Source organism: Triticum urartu, chromosome 7, assembly GCF_003073215.2.
Source record: "Triticum urartu cultivar G1812 chromosome 7, Tu2.1, whole genome shotgun sequence".
Taxonomy (NCBI): domain Eukaryota; kingdom Viridiplantae; phylum Streptophyta; class Magnoliopsida; order Poales; family Poaceae; genus Triticum; species Triticum urartu.
Window position 1 is genome coordinate 312246166 of NC_053028.1, and position 17847 is coordinate 312264012.

The following is a 17847-nucleotide window of genomic DNA, read 5'->3' on the forward strand; positions in this document are numbered from 1 at the left end:
CACGTCCCTACCTGGCATGCCAGATATCAGATTCAGGGTTCCGCAGACCCAAGAAGGTTCGAACTCTGGGGCGTGTGCGAAGGTCTCAACCTCTCAAGCTCAGAGCCCGTCACCCCACAGCCTAGCCTAGCCGGATTCACGTGAGAAAGGAAGAAGATGAACACGAAAATTTACCCGGGTTTGGGCCACCTTGCGGTGTAAGACCCTACTCCTGCTTTGTGGTGGATCGGCCTCACGAGGGCTGATGATAAACTAGTATAGTGGATGAAGAACCTCGCGAGGGCTGCTCTGGTGAGGGTGGAAAGGGTAGGATTCAATCCCCCCTACGGTGGTGGCTAACCTATATTTATAAAGGCCTTGGTCCTCTTCCCCCAAAATTTAGGCGGGAAGGGATCCCACAATGGCCAATTTGAAAGGGGACGTACATATAATCCTGACGAAAGGTGGTCTTCGCATGCAAAGCTTCTGGTCGTGACGCAGCGGTTGGCTCGGTGTTGACCTCCGCCTTGCCAAGCCTATGGTCTTGGTCTTGTAGCACTGGAATGGAAACCTTTGGGGGATTCCCTGGGAACCCACACATGTCCTTGCTTCCTTGGCACAAAAGAGGAAACTGCCTGCTCTGTGCCCGCTGGCACCCACCTGGCCTTGGTCTTCATGGCTCACATCATCGTAGCCTCATGAGGCTGGGTACCTGCATAGGAATCTTTGCTCCTCAGGAGGCCGCCTGCTGAGGCTGCTCCCTCGGGAGGTCTGGGTGTCGTCCGCATCGGAAAGCTTGGCTCCATGCGGGGGTCTTGTCTTGGTGATCTTGTAGATGGGCCGTACCAGGCCGTGGAGTGAGCCATGCCGTGGGCCGCAGGTAGGCAAGTCTAGGTACCCTGGTTCCCAGAACGCTGACAACCACCCCCACCCTTGCTCGTGCTCACCACTGGAGCAATTCACAGTGCACTTGCATCGCACCTATTTAAGCCACTACATACACCCTTGCTCGCGCTTGCGCAGCTGTGGTGATTTCACGTTGGACTAGCATCACACATGGTTAATCCACTACCTACACCCTTTCTCGCACATGCGTGGTCGTGGTGATTTCACATTGCACTAGCATCACACACGGTTAAGCTATTACACCCGTGTCCATTGAGCGTCAGCCGATCTTTGCATCCAGAAAAACGCGAGAGAGGGTCGGAAGACAGCCACACCGGCATGTGGCCCAAATATATATGAATGAAAAGGGTGGTGTGTGATGTTCAAAATTCCAATGCACAACTTTGACAACCCAGGCCCATGGTTGGCCGTGCCATCAAAGATCGATGAGAGGGGCTAGAAGTCAAGAACCACCTGGAAGTGGCCAAATATATGTAGGAATATAGGGTGTGATGTTTAAATACACAATGCACAACTTTGGTGGCACTTGCCTCCCAAACTGGAAAGCCCCCTTGGATATATCTATAATGACATAATATCGTAGCTACCAAGCTAGGGTGCTTTCCCCACCTCCCACTTTGTGTCGGCGGGACGGATGCACGTAGTGATACTTTGGTCATACATGCATGTCACCATGACCTGCCATAATATGGACTAGTGAATCTATCGCTTGGTCAAACAACAACTGTTGTTGTCGATAAAAAATGGATAAAAAATGGGTTAGTCGAAAGGAGGTTGGCGGGGGGCTCGTCCCTCTAATTTTTGCCTGGTAGGCTCGGTCCTCCGGCAAGCAAAATAAAAAGGGTACCGGCAGGATAGCCTGTCGGGGAAGACTCGTTTATTTAAAACTAAAGAGGCACCCCACCTCTGCATGGACATATACATGCACGAGTTCTCGAAAAGGTTCATCTTTTGCTTTAATATGTTGCTAATACAAGTACAAGCCTTACAGAGCACAAACATGGACTCGAGAGATTACATTATTTGAACTAAAATTTGGCAAGTGCCGACAACTTTAAGACTGAAAAAGATAAGTGCCCGGTAATGCCCTTTCTTGTCCCTCTCCTCCTAGGCACGACAGTAGAAGGCGAAGAAGGCAAAAGGGGCGCCTGGGCAAGAACCCAGCCTCCCCCGGTCGGGCTCCAGGAGAGGTAGCCTGGCGAGGGAAGGAGGGCATCGGCGAACGCGTTGATGGAGAGCATGGCGGAGGCGACCCGTCAACCACCGCCACCAGGGCCAGTAGGACGCGGCAGGGCTAATGGAGCCGCAGCCAGAGAGGAAGCCTGCCGGGGTCCAGCTGGAAGGCTGCTGGAGGAAGCCAGGAAGCACCATCGCCACCTCTACATCCAATTTCCCAACAAACCATGTTGCCAGAAAGGAGATGCAAGTCCAAATGATGGTGCTGCCACCTGATGAAGATGGTGTGGGCGACGCTCAGCCCGAGTCAGAGTCGTCGTCCTCCCGGTCACTGCCAGCGTCATTGCTGTCACTGTCCTCCTCACCGCTTTCACTCGAGGAGGAGCTTTCGTCATTGGTCGAGTTCTTCGCGCAACACCTTAAGCGAGATCCTGAGCGCCCGAAGATCTTGACGGAAAGCAAGATGCTCTCCATTAATTTAAATTGAAGAACCTGCACTTCCGAGAAGCTGTGGGCGCGAGCAAAGGTCTTCCAACCACGGCGGAGGTACATAACGTGAGGGGCTGGGAAGTTAATATCCACCCGTATGCCGCCATTTCCACAACCCCTCATATGCAACCTCAGAGCGCGTGGCCGCTCAAGCTCCATCTCCCGTGCGAATGGAGTTCGAAGACGAAGATGACCGCACGGGGGTTTGTACAGCCTGATGATAAACTCTCGAGGTTGATCCCCAACATAGCCTTCCATTGGAGGAGGAACCGCCAGTGGAGCACGGCCAAGGCGCCACCTCGTCCTCCTCTTCCTCGGGTGCCATGGCAACCTCGACCTCGCCCCATCCCTCCTCCTCTCATGGCGGACTCCACTGCCGCGGCATCCGGAGGAGGGGGAATGCGCTATCGAGAAGATGCCCTCGTTGCCGCCGCCGGAATAACACCACACCCTCGTCCTCTCACCATGGCAGATGAAGGAATGTTGCGGAGGAAGAAGGAGGAGTGCGCGTGTATGAAAATGCACCACCCCTGCCCCTTCTTATAGGAAGAATGAGCTGGGGGCAGCTTCTCGTACCGAGGGCAGCTACCCCGCTCCTCAAATGTGGCCTCCCTGCTCCTCCTGGTGGGTCAGGGGGGTAAGAGCTGACCCTCTGCTCCAACCAGTGACGCCTTATTTCCTACCATGGTGCCCGTCCCCACGCTCTCTGCATCCACCACCTACCCCTCCTAATGCATGGGGTACACGAGGCAGGTGCGCACAAAGCAAGGGCCGAGTGGGATGACAGTTTCCACCCCATGATCGTGGGGCGTGGGCATCCGCCAGACCACGATCCAAGTTTTTTCGTAACGTCGCACACGACATGCGGAGAAACCGGAAATTGGCCAAGACTCAAGATTAATGAAGAAGCAAAGAAGACCTGCCCCTTCCACACCCTGCCTGTGCACTTATTAGGACCTACCCCGATGATGATCGACAACATGTTCGGGGTAGGCCCGGGGGCTTCTGTCGGTGCAACAAACCCCGGGCCTATTGCTCGGACTGTGCACAGACACGGGAACGAGATTACAACACCAGGCCATACCAGAGTACCAGGGAACAAGATTTTCGAAGGAACAACATGCAGATCAAGAGGACCAAGATCAACCCAAAGAAGTAAGATGTCACTAGAAGAAAAGCCTCCCTTGCCCGGCAGGCGAGCTCGACGAGGGCGGGGTTGACCCTGGAAGAGAACGTCCATGGCATCCCGACAGGGCCTGCCGGGGCTTGCCGAGGCAAAACCACCTCACCCAACTACTCTGCCATGACTCACGTCGTCAATCGATGCGGTGTCAAGCCGCAAAGTCACTAAGTGGCAGCCATTCGCCACATGGCGGGCTCTTTCTACCGGGGATACCTACAAGCGACACCCATCCTGCGACGTGTCAAGCAAGCATGTGTGAAGCTGGCAAGATATCCTGGCAAGGCTTGCCGGGCAAGCGACGATGTGACGTCGAGTGGCGCATTTAATGCGTCCTGTCAGCCTGCAGGGTTAGGTATAATATCACTGTTTTCTATCTTATCAGTGCATAATGACTACTTTGCCATTGTGGTGACCCCTTAACCTATAAAAGCAGGCCCATGGAAACCATAACAAGGGTTAGAAGGTTGGATACCACACATTCATACACGCGTAGCCACTACCGCCCCGAGGCAACCCTGCCAGGCAAGTGTACTATGCTCCACCACTATGCTTCCACCATCAATCCACCAAAGCAGGAGTAGGGTTTTACGCATCGCGGCAGCCCGAACCTGGGTAAAAATCACCCGTGTGATATTTGCCATGATGCCCCACGCTCCATTGCTCTTAGTGCAACGTGACATAACCCCCGCCGAACCAACAAGGGACCCTTGGTCCCATAGGTGGCCGTGGTTTCCCACGACATCTTTGGCGCGCCAGGTAGGGGGATCACTTGCACGAACCTGAAAGCATGTGCAGCGCATCAGCTTCATCACCGTCTTCACCTTTCGCGGCATCATCGACCATGGCGCCCGAGAAGAAATACGCTGCTTTGGCTCACCCATCCACCTCGAAGGCTCCGCCGCCCACAGCCACCAATGCTACGGGAGATATGGAGGCACGCGAGGACGTGGACGCTACTAGGGACGTGGTCAGAGGAGGTGGCACCGTCACGACTTCCCCCGCGGCCGAAGCAGGAGCAGGAGACACCGGAGGAGAGAAGCATCAACAATACCCCGACGGCCATGCTCCATGAGGTACGGGTGAAGGGGTTACTATGTCTATCCCCCTTCCTCTCACCGACAGGCACAACCACAACAATGGCGCTCGGTCCATGGCGAATCGCCACCCTCCAGCCGCCCCCGTCACGGGAGCGGCCGCAGCGCGCGCATGTCCCTCGGGGCAGGTCGACCCAGTCGTTGCGCCCGATGGAACTGCTGGCCCTCAAGTGCCATCGCCACGCCCCCATGCCAGCCAGGTGGCCGACCCACAACCACATAGGCATGGTACGATCACTGCTGGCACCATCAGGAGCCGAGCAACAGTACGATCCACGTCATAATCACCCATGCCAAGTACAGCTACGGAGGCCATGGCGCGGGCTCAACTCCTTAAGGTTTCCACAAGCGGCCAACTAGATGGACGAATGGCGTGCCAGCATCAAAAGTCTGCTCGGTTTCGCCGAGGCTAGGGGCTCTCAGCGAGCTGGCCCGCCATGGCCTCCCCAAGCAACGACAACGGCTTGTGTTGCTGGTCGTACGGAAGGGGCCACCCCCACGATGCAGTTCCCGCCACGGCAGCCAGCGAGAGTGTAGCAGGATCAAGAACCTGACGACGTCTCAATGGCCTCTTCTGACCCTTGAACGCGTCTAGGCTGACGGCGAGCCCCGGAGGACAGGCAGGGGGGAGACGTGCACGTCGTCATTGAGCAATGCCGACGAGCACCGCCAGACCAATAGGTGCGATGGTCCCAACGTCGACGAGCCTGCACTCGATATTGGCAGGTGCCTACCTTTTGAGGTTGGGTGCCCTGCCTTTACTCGTGAACTACGGCAAGTCCGAGATACCCAAGAAATACGATGGAAGGCTGAACTTGGCAGAGTTTCTAAGCATCTACACCATCGCTGTCCAAGCCGCCGGGGGAAAGGATGAGAAGGTGTTTGCCAATTACTTGCCTTTGGCTCTCAAGTCCAATGTGGGGTCTTGGCTAATGCACCTTCCGGAGAACTCCATTTCGTCGTGGGCTGACCTGTGCCATGAGTTCATTGGCGCCTTCGCTGGCGGCCATCAAGAGCTAGGGCGGCCCAGCGACTTGTAGGTTCTCCAAAAGAAGGAGGGAGATACCCTACAGAAATATTTGCAGAGATTCAGCAAGGTCCACAGGAACATCACAAATATCCATCCAGCAGCCGTGATAGCTGCCTTCCAATCCTATGTGCCTAACCGCAGGATCCGTTCCAAGATGAACGTGCGGTTGCCCAAGACTGGGAAGGAGCTTTACACATTGGTGGATAAGTGTGCCCGAATGGAGGTGGGAAGAAAGCTAGATGGAGATGAAGATTGCATCAATGTCGACTCGGAACATGATGACGAGTCCACCATTCAGAAGAAGAGAAAGAATCGCAAGATAAGGCAATGATGATGTAACGCCCCGGATGTAACTTTCCATAATTGTAACTCCAACTCTTGCTATTTCTGGCTATGTGATATGTTATTTCCTTCGTGGTTGGGTTTTGTCTTCATTTTTCATTTTGTCCATGTCATGCATTTCATATCATGCCATCATGTGCATCTCATTTGCATCCGTGTTCGTCTCATGCATCCGGTCATTTTCCCCGTTGTCCGTTTCGGAATCCGACACTCCCACATGCACCAGTTGCACCCCTCAAATCTTGTTTCGTGAGCGGGAGGAAAACATTGTCGGAATGGGTCTAGATTTGTCGAATGGCCTTGGTACATCACCGGTAGGCCGCCTGTCAAATTCCGTTCCATTTGGAGGTCGTTTGATGCCCCAACGGTTAACCGGGTAACCGCAAAAGCCTCTCTCTTTGCAGCCCAACACCCCTCCAAAACATCCCACTAACCCATCTAAATCCCCTCCATGCTCTCCGTCGTTGGAGCACGATTGTGTGGGTGAAAACCGCACCTCATTTGGACTCTCCTACCTCCCCCTACCAATAAAAAGCCCGCCCCCCTGAAATTTCAGCAAACCCTAGATCAATCGCCTCCACCTCGCCGCCTGAAGCGTCCGGACCGCGCCAGACATGTCCGCGCTGCCGCTCCTGACCACTCTCGGACGATACGTGGCCACCCGCGCCCACATCGCCCGCGCCGCCGCCAGACCCGCCGAGGCCCAGGGCAGGCCCTCCCTGGCCCACGCTCGCCCGCCGCCGCCCGGATCTCTCCTCCCACGCGCCGCCTCCCGCCGGCGTCGCCTTCGCCGCATCGCGCTGCCGCAGTTCCTCGCGACCACTGCCGTCGTCGCCGCGGGACTGTGTCGCCTGAGGCCGCGCCGTCTTCTCCACCGCTCATCGTCGCCGGTGACTCCCCCAAGCTCCGGTCACCAACTCCGGCGAATCCTTCCTCTACTCCGGCCGCTGCGCGACTCATCTCCGGCCATCCTCGATGTCCGCGCCGAAACCCTAGATCCGGAGGTTGACCTCATTTTTTCTTCTAAGTCTCAAAATCTTCATATTATGTGCCCTTGTTCATCATGCCATATCTCCATGCCCATGGCTCTGATTTGTGCATATGATATATCAAAATGTTCATCTCGTGATGCTCTTCATGTTAGTGTCATTTGCATGCATGTTACTGTCCATATTGATGCCCTAATCTCCGTTGCAAAAGTGCTATATGATTTTGTCTGCTGGATTTTAACAGAACTTGCTGATTTGTCATTTTCATTGCATTTTGTGAGTCAATCCTATGAGCATGATGTCTACATGTATTTGGAGCTCCTCCATGCCATCATTACAGTGGTGCGAGCCTTGTATTTTTAGGATCTCTTTGGTGACTAGCACAAGCATGGAAAGTAGGCCTCATGATGTTGCTGATTTCAGACACTGTTATTTTGCTAAGTCCTTTCCTGTTACATTTTTATGCTATGTAAACTTGTTGCTACCAGTAGATCCATGCACATTTTGAGGTAGTTCAGTAAGAGTGTTTTGAATATATGGTTATGGTCTATCCATTAATGCCTCTGGTTGGAATTATGGAGTACTCTAGCTTGTCATTACCATGCTATACTTCTGCTAATTATTGTTGCTGGTAGATTGTTAACATGATTGTTAACACCTATGAACTTGCTCTTTCCATGTTTAGCTTCATAAATGTGTCTACTTACTGTTTGTTACCTTGTGATGCCATGAAATGCTTTGTGGTGAGTGGCATAAGCTTGCAAAGTTGCTATCATGTATCTATTTCTGCTATGCTCTGTTTTCCTTCTAAGTCTGAAACTGATCATATAACTTGACATGTTTGCATGGGTGCTACCTCATTTTCTATGCATATTTGGTTAAAGTTACGTGAGGGAGTTTTGTTCTTTGTCTTTAGTACTAGCATGGCATGCCTTTGCTTGCCATATGTTCCTGTAGGATGTTGTTTGCTAGCTTTAAACATTGCTGTATGATGTTGTTTATGACATGTTTAGTATTTTCTCTAAGTCTGTGAAGTTGTTATCATTTGCATTTTTGCCATGCTATTTTGAGCTCGTTCTAGTGAGTTCTAGCAGGAGCTCAGTGTTCATGATTTGTAGAGATGCACATGTACTTCACTTCCATGTGCTTTGTTGCTATGTTGGAGTGTTGTAGCATAGTTTCATGATGCATTTCAAGTGCTATGATGCTGTTAAGCGCAGATTTGCATCGTTCTTGTTTTGCTTGTCATTTGCAAACCGTGCATCCATTTCCGGTGATCCTTATATCGATTTCGACCAAAATCTCCCCATCTTTCCAGCGGCATGATTGGTTTGCCAAGTTGATGCCTTGTTAATCTTTTCCCTTCCAGAGTATCCATATGCATTGCACATCATATCTGGCATTCCATGCCATGTCTTGCATCATGTTGCTTGTGCTTTGCATCGTGATTGATTGTTGTTCCGTTGCTTGTGTTCTTGCTTTGGGTAGAGCCGCGAGACGAGTTCGTGAATGAGGAACCTATTGAGTACGTTTACGAGGAGCAAGCTTTCGACAACTCTGAGAACTTCATGGGCAAGATGACCATTACCCTCGATATCACTTCTACCTTTGCTTGCTAGTTGTTCGTTCTATCGCTATGTCGCGCTACCTACCACTTGTTTATCATGCCTCCCATATTGCCATGTCATGCCTCTAACCCACCTTCCTAGCAAACCATTGTTTGTCTAAGTTACTACTTTTGCTCAGCCCCTCTTATATCGTTGCTAGTTGCAGGTGCCTTGCAGGTTGTTCCATGTTGGAACATCGATATGTTGGGATATCACAATACCTCTTATTTTAATTAATGCATCTATATACTTGGCAAAGGGTGAAAGGTTTGGCCTTTTGCTCGGTGTTTTGTTCCACTCTTGCCGCCTTAGTTTCCGTCATACCGGTGTTTTGTTCCTTACGCGATTGGGGTTATGGGAGCCCCTTGACAGTTCGCTTTGAATAAAACTCCTCCAGCAAGGCCCAACCTTGGTTTTACCATCTGCCTAATAACAACTAAAAACTTGCATAGGGATTTGTGTGACACCCCAAGACCGGCACTCCAGATGCCTTCCATGGATTCTGAGATTCGTCGTGTGTTTTGTTTGGTTCGTTGCATTCATCCTTGCATCATGTGCATTGCATCATGTCATCATGCAACCCATTTTAAAAACTCAACCAAATAAATCGTATGGATCTTCGATCCATTTAAATCGAGGGATATTCACAATGGTGATTTCTATTTAGAACAATACTCCCAATATTATTAGGGAGCTATAATAAATATTCCATTCTTTTGTAATTAACCATAACATACTTGCATAATAAACTCCATGCCTATTCCATTTCAAGTTTGTTCCCCAAACTTTGCCAATAATTCTCATCTCTTTTATCGAGGCTCCTCTAAGATTCTCAACATTTTTGGACCTACAAATTACCCAATCCCTTCCCACACTCATTTGAATTAAAATTTAATTCAAATGAGTTTGAATTCATCTTCACGCCCATGGCCACTTCTATTTTTTTCTTGAATCAAGCTCATTTTATGAGTCCGGGAGAAATTATCCGCATGCTCAAATTCTTTCCCTAGCCCTCTCTTTCTTTTCTTCTCTCTATTTCTTTTCTGCTAGAAAGTTTAAAAGAGGTAGAAAGAGAGACGGAGCTGCTCCAGGCCGGCCCATCCTATTTTTCCTTAAGGCCCATCTGCTAGGCCCATCCTCCCACACCTGCTCTTAACCCTAGTCTCCCCCATCAATCCCTTCCTCCCTCCTGTGCGTGCATCGTCAGAGAGAGACAGGAAGAGAGCAGTGCCGCTCCTCGTCCCCGATCCCCTCTGCCTCCTCCTAGCACCGCCGCGCCAAGCCCCTCTTCTCCTTCCTGAGGCCACCGCCGGCACCCCAAGCTCTCTGCTCTGCCGTGGCTCCTCCCCTCCGCAGGCCGCATCTCATGGCGCCCCTTAACCATGCGCGAACCGCATGGCCGCCGGCCATGGAGGCCACCGTGCCATCCCTCAAGCGCGTTGCCCGTGCTCCTCCCCTGCTCCATGCCCGAGCAAGCACGCTCCTCTTCTTGATGCCCAGCATCGCCCAAGTCTCCTATGTTGCTGTCACTGGACACTGAGTACCAATCATCGCGTTCCGTTTTGTCTATGTCAAGGCTGTGGGGCCAGGATTCCAAGTACCATGACCGTTGACGACCCTCAAGTTCAACTACATTGACTACGAATGGTGACAACCCCGAATATCTACAGACATGTACGACTACCGTTGCCGAAGAACCACGGGTTACAAGCGCCATGAACAACTACTGTCGACGTGGATCTGACAAGTTCGCGAGTACAAATACTTCCCACGACTACCCTCGAGGACATTGGTTTCATCAAGTTTGATGACAACATTGGTACTACTACTGCCACCGTGATTTTCGACAAGACATCATGTACCTCTAGTTCCACTACCATACCGGTGATCCCCGATGACCGATAGTACCACTACTTCCACTACGACCGTCCCGAGAACGCCTACTTCCCCTACACCACATCAAACTCGACCCGTTTCGAAAATGCATGCTTCTAAGGTATACCGCCGAGACGATGAACCATGGACGAATGTTGTGTCATGTATGAGATGAACCCCATGCTTGCACTGTGCTCGGTTTTTTCGTGCACATCCCTCGGATGCCATGCCACTGACACATGGGAAACCCAGTATCCAGGATCACCCCACCATCCTTGCATGACACGCTCCCGTCACTTTTCCTTTTGCACTGGTATCTCCATGAGCTACCGGAACTGATATGTTGTCGTGGCACCATTTTTGGATTCGTTGTCGTGGCACCCCTTTCATTTCTGCCACGATGACAAATGCTTCATAACTTGCTCTTATTAACATTTTCATAAATATTGCATAAAACTTGCAAATGGCATCCGCATCATGATAACAACATCAAGAATGTTTAGATTGTTGTTTGCTTCAATTGCTAAATGACATATGGGGATTTACCGAAATTGTTGTTTGTTGTTCCGTCCTCATTTAAACTTGCCTAGTTAGGTAGTTTTCATCTGCTTCACCTTCTTGCCATGTTTAACAACATTTAATATTGTTGGGTACCTAAACGAGAGAAAACTAAATAACTTGAATGTGGTGTTTCGTCAATATGCAACTCGTTGCATATTGAGCTCCACTTAACTTGTAGTTTTGGTTGTGCACTTTGCCATGCCATGCCTCATTAAACCAGGCATGCATCAGACTTGGTTGTGCATGATGCCATGTTTATGTGATGGTTGTTTACTATGTTGCTTGCTTCTTTCCGGGTTGGTTCTCTCGTTAGCTTCGGTTTCGTTCCGGAGTTGTGAGGATTCGTTCAACTACGTTGGGTCGTCTACTTCCTGGACTCGTTCTTCTTCCTTGCAGGATTTTAGGCATGATGACCATACCCTCGAAATCACTTCTATCTTTGCTTGCTAGTTGTTTGTTCTATCGCTATGTAGCGCTACCTACCACTTGTTTTATCATGCCTCCCATATTGCCATGTCAAGCCTCTAACCCACCTTTCCTAGCAATCCGTTGTTTAGCTAAGTTACCGCTTTTGCTTACCCCTCTTATAGCGTTTCTAGTTGCAGGTGAAGTTGAAGTTTGTTCCATGTTGGAACATGGATATGTTGGGATATCACAATATCTCTTAATTAATTAATGCATCTATATACTTGGAAAAGGGTGGAAGGCTCGACCTTATGCCTGGTGTTTTGTTCCACTCTTGCCGCCCTAGTTTCCGTCATACCGGTGTTATGTTCCTTGATTTTGCGTTCCTTACACGGTTGGGTGTTATGGGAACCCCTTGACAGTTCGCTTTGAATAAAACTCCACCAGCAGGCCCAACCTTGGTTTTACATTTGCGTAACAACCTATACCTTTCCCTTTTGAGTAATTAACCCGAGGGTCATCTTTATTTTAACCCCCCGGGCCAGTGCTTCTCTATGTGTTGGTCCGAACTAGAGCCCCTTGCAGCGCCACCTCGGGGAAACTTGAGGGCTGGTTTTAGTTGTACGGATTGCTCATTTGGTATGCCCTAAGAACGAGATATGTGCAGCTCCTATCGGTATTTGTTTGCACATTCGAGCAGCTTTGCTGGTCTTGGTTTACCATTGTCGAAATGTCTTGTAACCCGGAATCTGAGTCTGATCGGGTCCTTCCGGGAGAAGGAATATCCTTCGTTGACCGTGAGAGCTTGTGATGGGCTAAGTTGGGACACCCCTGTAGGGTATAAACTTTCGAGAGCCATGCCCGCGGTTACGTGGCAGATGGGCATTTGTTAATATCCGGTTGTAGAGAACTTGACACTTAACTTAATTAAAATGCATCAACCGCACATGTAGCCGTGATGGTCTCTTTTCGGCGGAGTCCGGGAAGTGAACACGGTCTTGTGTTATGCTTGAACGTAAGTAGTTTCAGGATCACTTCTTGATCACTTCTAGCGTCTCGACCGTTGCGTTGCTTCTCTTCTCGCTCTTATTTGCATATGTTAGCCCCCATATTTGCTTAGCGCTTTCTGCAGCTCCACCTCATTACCTTACCCTACCCATAAGCTTAAATAGTCTTGATCTCGCGGGTGTGAGATTGCTGAGTCCTCGTGACTCACAGATACTTCCAAACAATTGCAAGTGCCGATGATACTAGTGCAGGTGACGCAACCGAGCTGAAGTGGGAACTCAATGAAGACCTTTATCATTGTTTTGTGTCTTTTTCCAGTTAATCAGTAGTGGTGCCCAATTGGGACAATCGGGGATCTAACATTTGGGGTTGTCTTCCTTTATTTTGGTTTCGTCGTCGGACCTTTGATTGTACTCTGGATGATGTATGTTTAACTTGTTATTTGTGTGAAGTGGCGATTGTAAGCCAACTCTTTATCCCTTTCTTATTCAATACATGGGCTTGTGTGAAGATTACCCCACTTGCGACTAAACCACCATGCGGTTATTTCTCTAAGTCGTGCCTCAACACGTGGGAGATATAGCTGCATCGTGGGTGTTATAACTTGCCACCCCCCGTGGACTTAATCAACAAACCGAGCTAGTCCTCCTCATGAGTGTTGGTCCAAACCGGGTATACTGCGGGGCCGCCTCGGGGAAACTCGAGGTATTTGGTATATACCTGTAGGCTGACCCATCTGGTGTACCCTGAGAACGAGACCGCGCACCTCCTACCAGGCTAGGTCGGTGCATCGGGAGGTCTTGCTGGACTTGTTTTACCATTGTCGAAATTTCTTGTAACTGGGATTCCAAGATTGATCGGGTCTTTCCGGGAGAACGAATATCCTTCGTTGATCGTGAGAGCTTGTGATGGGCTAAGTTGGGACACCCATGCAGGGTATAAACTTTCGAGAGTCATGCCCGCGGTTATGTGGCAGATGGGAATCTGTTAATATCCGGTTGTGAACTTGACACTTGACTTAATTAAAATGCATCAACCGCGTGTGTAGTCGTGATGGTCCCTTTTCGGCGGTCCGGGATAGTGAACATGGTTTGGGTTATGTATGAACGTAAGTAGTTCAGGATCACTTCTTGTTATCTTCTAGCTTTTCGACCGTTGCGTAGGTTCTCATCTTTCTCTTGTACTCGTATGTTAGCCACCATACTTTCTTAGCGCTTGCTGCAACTCCACCTCATAAACACATCCTACCCATAAGCTTAAATAGTCTTGATCTCACGGGTTTTGAGATTGCTGAGTCTTCGTGACTCACAGATACTTCCAAAACAGCTGCAGGTGCCGATGATACCATTGCAGGTGATGCTACCGAACTCAAGTGGGAGTTCGACGAGGACCTTGGCCGTTACTATGTGTCTTTTCCCGATGATCAGTAGTGGAGACTAGTTGGGACCATCGGGGATCTAGCATTTGGTTATCTTCTTTTCATTTGGATTTGTCTGTAGTCGGACTATGTGTGTACTCTGAATGATGTATGAATTATTTGATATTGTGTGACGTGGCGATTGTAAGAGAACTCTATTTATCCCTTGTTCATTACATGGGATTGTGTGAAGATGACCCTTCTTGTGACAAAACCACAATGCGGTTATGCCTCTAAGTCATGCCTCGACACGTGAGAGATATAGCCGCATCGTGGGCTGTAGGATCGAAAGTATGTGTAGGGGGGGTGATTAGACTACATGACCAAATAAAAACTTAACCTTTTCCCAATTTTAGTTCTTGGCAGATTTTAGCTATTGTAGGACAAGTCAAGCAATCATCACACAATTCAAGCAAGCATGCAAAGAGTATATTGGCAGCGGAAAGTAAAGCATGCAACTTGCAAGAATGTAAAGGGAAGGGTTTGGAGAATTCAAACACAATTGGAGACACGGATGTTTTTCTCGTGGTTCGGATAGGTGGTGCTATCCTACATCCACATTGATGGAGACTTCAACCCACGAAGGGTAACGGTTGCGCGAGTCCACGGAGGGCTCCACCCACGAAGGGTAATGGTTGCGCGAGTCCATGGAGGGCTCCACCCACGAAGGGTCCACGAAGAAGCAACCACCCACGAAAGGGTCCACGAAGAAGCAACCTTGTCTATCCCACCATGGCCATCGCCCACGAAGGACTTGCCTCACTAGCGGTAGATCTTCACGAAGTAGGCGATCTCCTTGCCCTTACAAACTCCTTGGTTCAACTCCACAATCTTGTCGGAGGCTCCCAAGTGACACCTAGCCAATCTAGGAGACACCACTCTCCAAGAAGTAACAAATGGTGTGTAGGTAATGAACTCCTTGCTCTTGTGCTTCAAATGATAGTCTCCCAACACTCAACTCTCTCTCATAGGATTTGGATTTGGTGGAAAGAGATTTGAGTGGAAAGCAACTTGGGAAGGCTAGAGATCAAGATTCATATGGTAGGAATGGAATATCTTGGTCTCAACACATGAGTAGGTGGTTCTCTCTCAGAACATATGAGTTGGAAGTGTGTATGTGTTCTGATGGCTCTCTCCACAAATGAAGAGGAGATGGAGGGGTATATATAGCCTCCACACAAAATCCAACCGTTACACACAGTTTTCCAATCTCAGTGGGACCGAATCAACAAACTCGGTCGGACCGAAAAGGTAAACCTAGTGACCGTTAGAGATTTTCGGTGGGACTGACATGCAACTCGGTAGGACCGATATGGTTAGGGTTTGGGCATAACGTAATCTCGGTGAGACCGATTACACAAACTCGGTGGACCGATTTTGGTAATAGCTAACCAGAGAGTTGGTCAGGCAAACTCGGTGGGACCGATTTGCTCTTTCGGTGAGACCGAAAAGTTACAAAAAGGAAACACTGAATTTACATTGCAATCTCGGTGGGACCGATCGCTCTTTCGGTGAGACCGAAAAGTTACGAAAGGGAAACAGAGAGTTTGCAATCCCATCTCGGTGAGACCGAGATCCCTATCGGTAGAACCGATTTGCTAGGGTTTGGCAGTGGCTTATGACAAGTGAAACTCGGTGGCGCCGGATAGAAAGAATCGGTAGGACCGAGTTTGGCTTAGGGTTTAGGTCATATGTGGATATGGGAAAGTAGTTGAGGGTTTTGGAGCATATCACTAAGCACATGAAGCAAGAGGCTCATTAAGCAACACCTCATCCCTCCTTGATAGTATTGGCTTTTCCTAAAGACTCAATGTGATCTTGGATCACTAAAATATAAAATGAAGAGTCTTGAGCTTTTGAGCTTGAGCCAATCCTTTGTCCTTAGCATTTTGAGGGTTCCACTTTCACCATCCATGCCATGCCAATCATTGAGCTTTCCTGAAATAATCATCTTGGAATAGCATTAGCTCAATGAGCTATATGTTGTTATGAATTACCAAAACCACCTAGGGATAGTTGCACTTTCAATCTCCCCCTTTTTGGTAATTGATGACAACATATAGATCAAAGCTTCGACAAATGATAATAAGCATGAAATATATCATCGCTTTGAGAAGTATGTGACAAGTAAGAGCTCCCCCTAAATTTGTGCATATTTTAAAATTTGCTTTGGACTGCAAATGCACAAGGAGTTAGAGTCATGGGTTACTCTTCCATGTCACATACATCTTGGTGGAGCGCTTAAAATGATAAGAATGAAATACATGCACTCATCACCAAGAATAGTGAATGATCACATAAGATAGATAAGATGATAATATTAAGCAAACATAAGTGTAGCTTATGATCAAACACATGATCATCAATGTCTCACAAGCAATGACATAGTATCTCAAGCACTCAAAAGCAAACAAAGTTCGAAAAACCACCAAATAAAGCAAGAGAGAAAAAAGCAACACTCTCTCTCTCGAAGCCTATGATCTATACATTTTTCTCCCCCTTTGGCAACAAGTTACCAAAAAGTTCCTAGAAAATGCATAGTGCTAGATCGACGCTCAGGCTTGATCTTCTGGTGGTGGTGGAGTCCGGAGCACTCCAAGGACGAAGCCTTCTGTAGACGTGGTCGGAGTTGAAGCTGAAGTGGATGCTGGAGCTGGTGGAACTGAAGCTGAGCAACTGGCACTGCATGTGATCTCTGAGCTCTTGGCACTCTGGAAAATACATCAGTTGTAGTCTTGCCTCTCCTCTCCTGCATGTCATCCTGAAGTTGTTCCATTGCAGACTGAATCTCTGTTACTTTGACATCCAAGTCATAGAACTTTTGTTCCATGATCCTCTCTAAGCTCTGCTGATTCTGAGTGAGGGTGGCCAGTCCTTGCTCAATCCTCAGTGTGGATGCAATCAAGTAACCAAGCTGCTCTTGTTTGGTTTTCAAGAAATACTCAGATGCCTCCTCTTGAGTTGGCATCTTGGCAGCTTTCTCCTTCCTTGCCTTCTCCTTCTTTGCTTGTGCTTGTGCTGATGATGGTTCATTCTCAGTCATAACAACTTGATTATCTTCAAAATCTGGACGGATGGGCAGGTGTTCCTTGTCCAATAAGTATATGCCCGTGCCCATCTTGGAGTTGATGAGCTCCTGAATCTGTGGGGCATATCCACAACTCCTCTTCTGGTCTGCTGCAGTCCTCTTGATAGTTTCCACTATGAGGCTCATCACCTTGAAATTCTGAGGCACATCAAATACATGAAGCAAATTGATTGCATGGCCTGTGATCATCTTGTGATCACCCGACTTGGGCAACAGAGTGTGCCTAAGGATCCAGTTAATGGTTGGCAGCCTTGACAGAAGATAATGCACTGAGCCAAATTTGAAAGTATCAAGTGCTTCATTTGGGATCTCCTTGTACATGTTTGACATTGAGTTATGGTCCATCTTCTTCTTGGCATATATGTCCAAGTCATCATCATGCTCCTCTAGGGCATTAATGAGCTGTGCCCACTCAGCAACTGTAGATTGGTATCTCGTACCTTCAGACATCCATGTGATCTTTCCATCTGGGTAGAAATGTGCCGTGGAGTAGAATTGCATAATAAGTTCTTCGTTCCACTTTGTGAGCTTCTGCCCAACAAAGTCTGCTATTCCACAAGCATTGAAGCTGTCTTGCACTCCAGGATAGTGCTCTTCATTGTCCTTGATGTATTGCCAGTCAACCCATCTCATGTCACGAACAATGGGCTTCTTATCAAGCAGCACTGTCTCATAAAAGTCCTGCTGTTCCTTAGGTG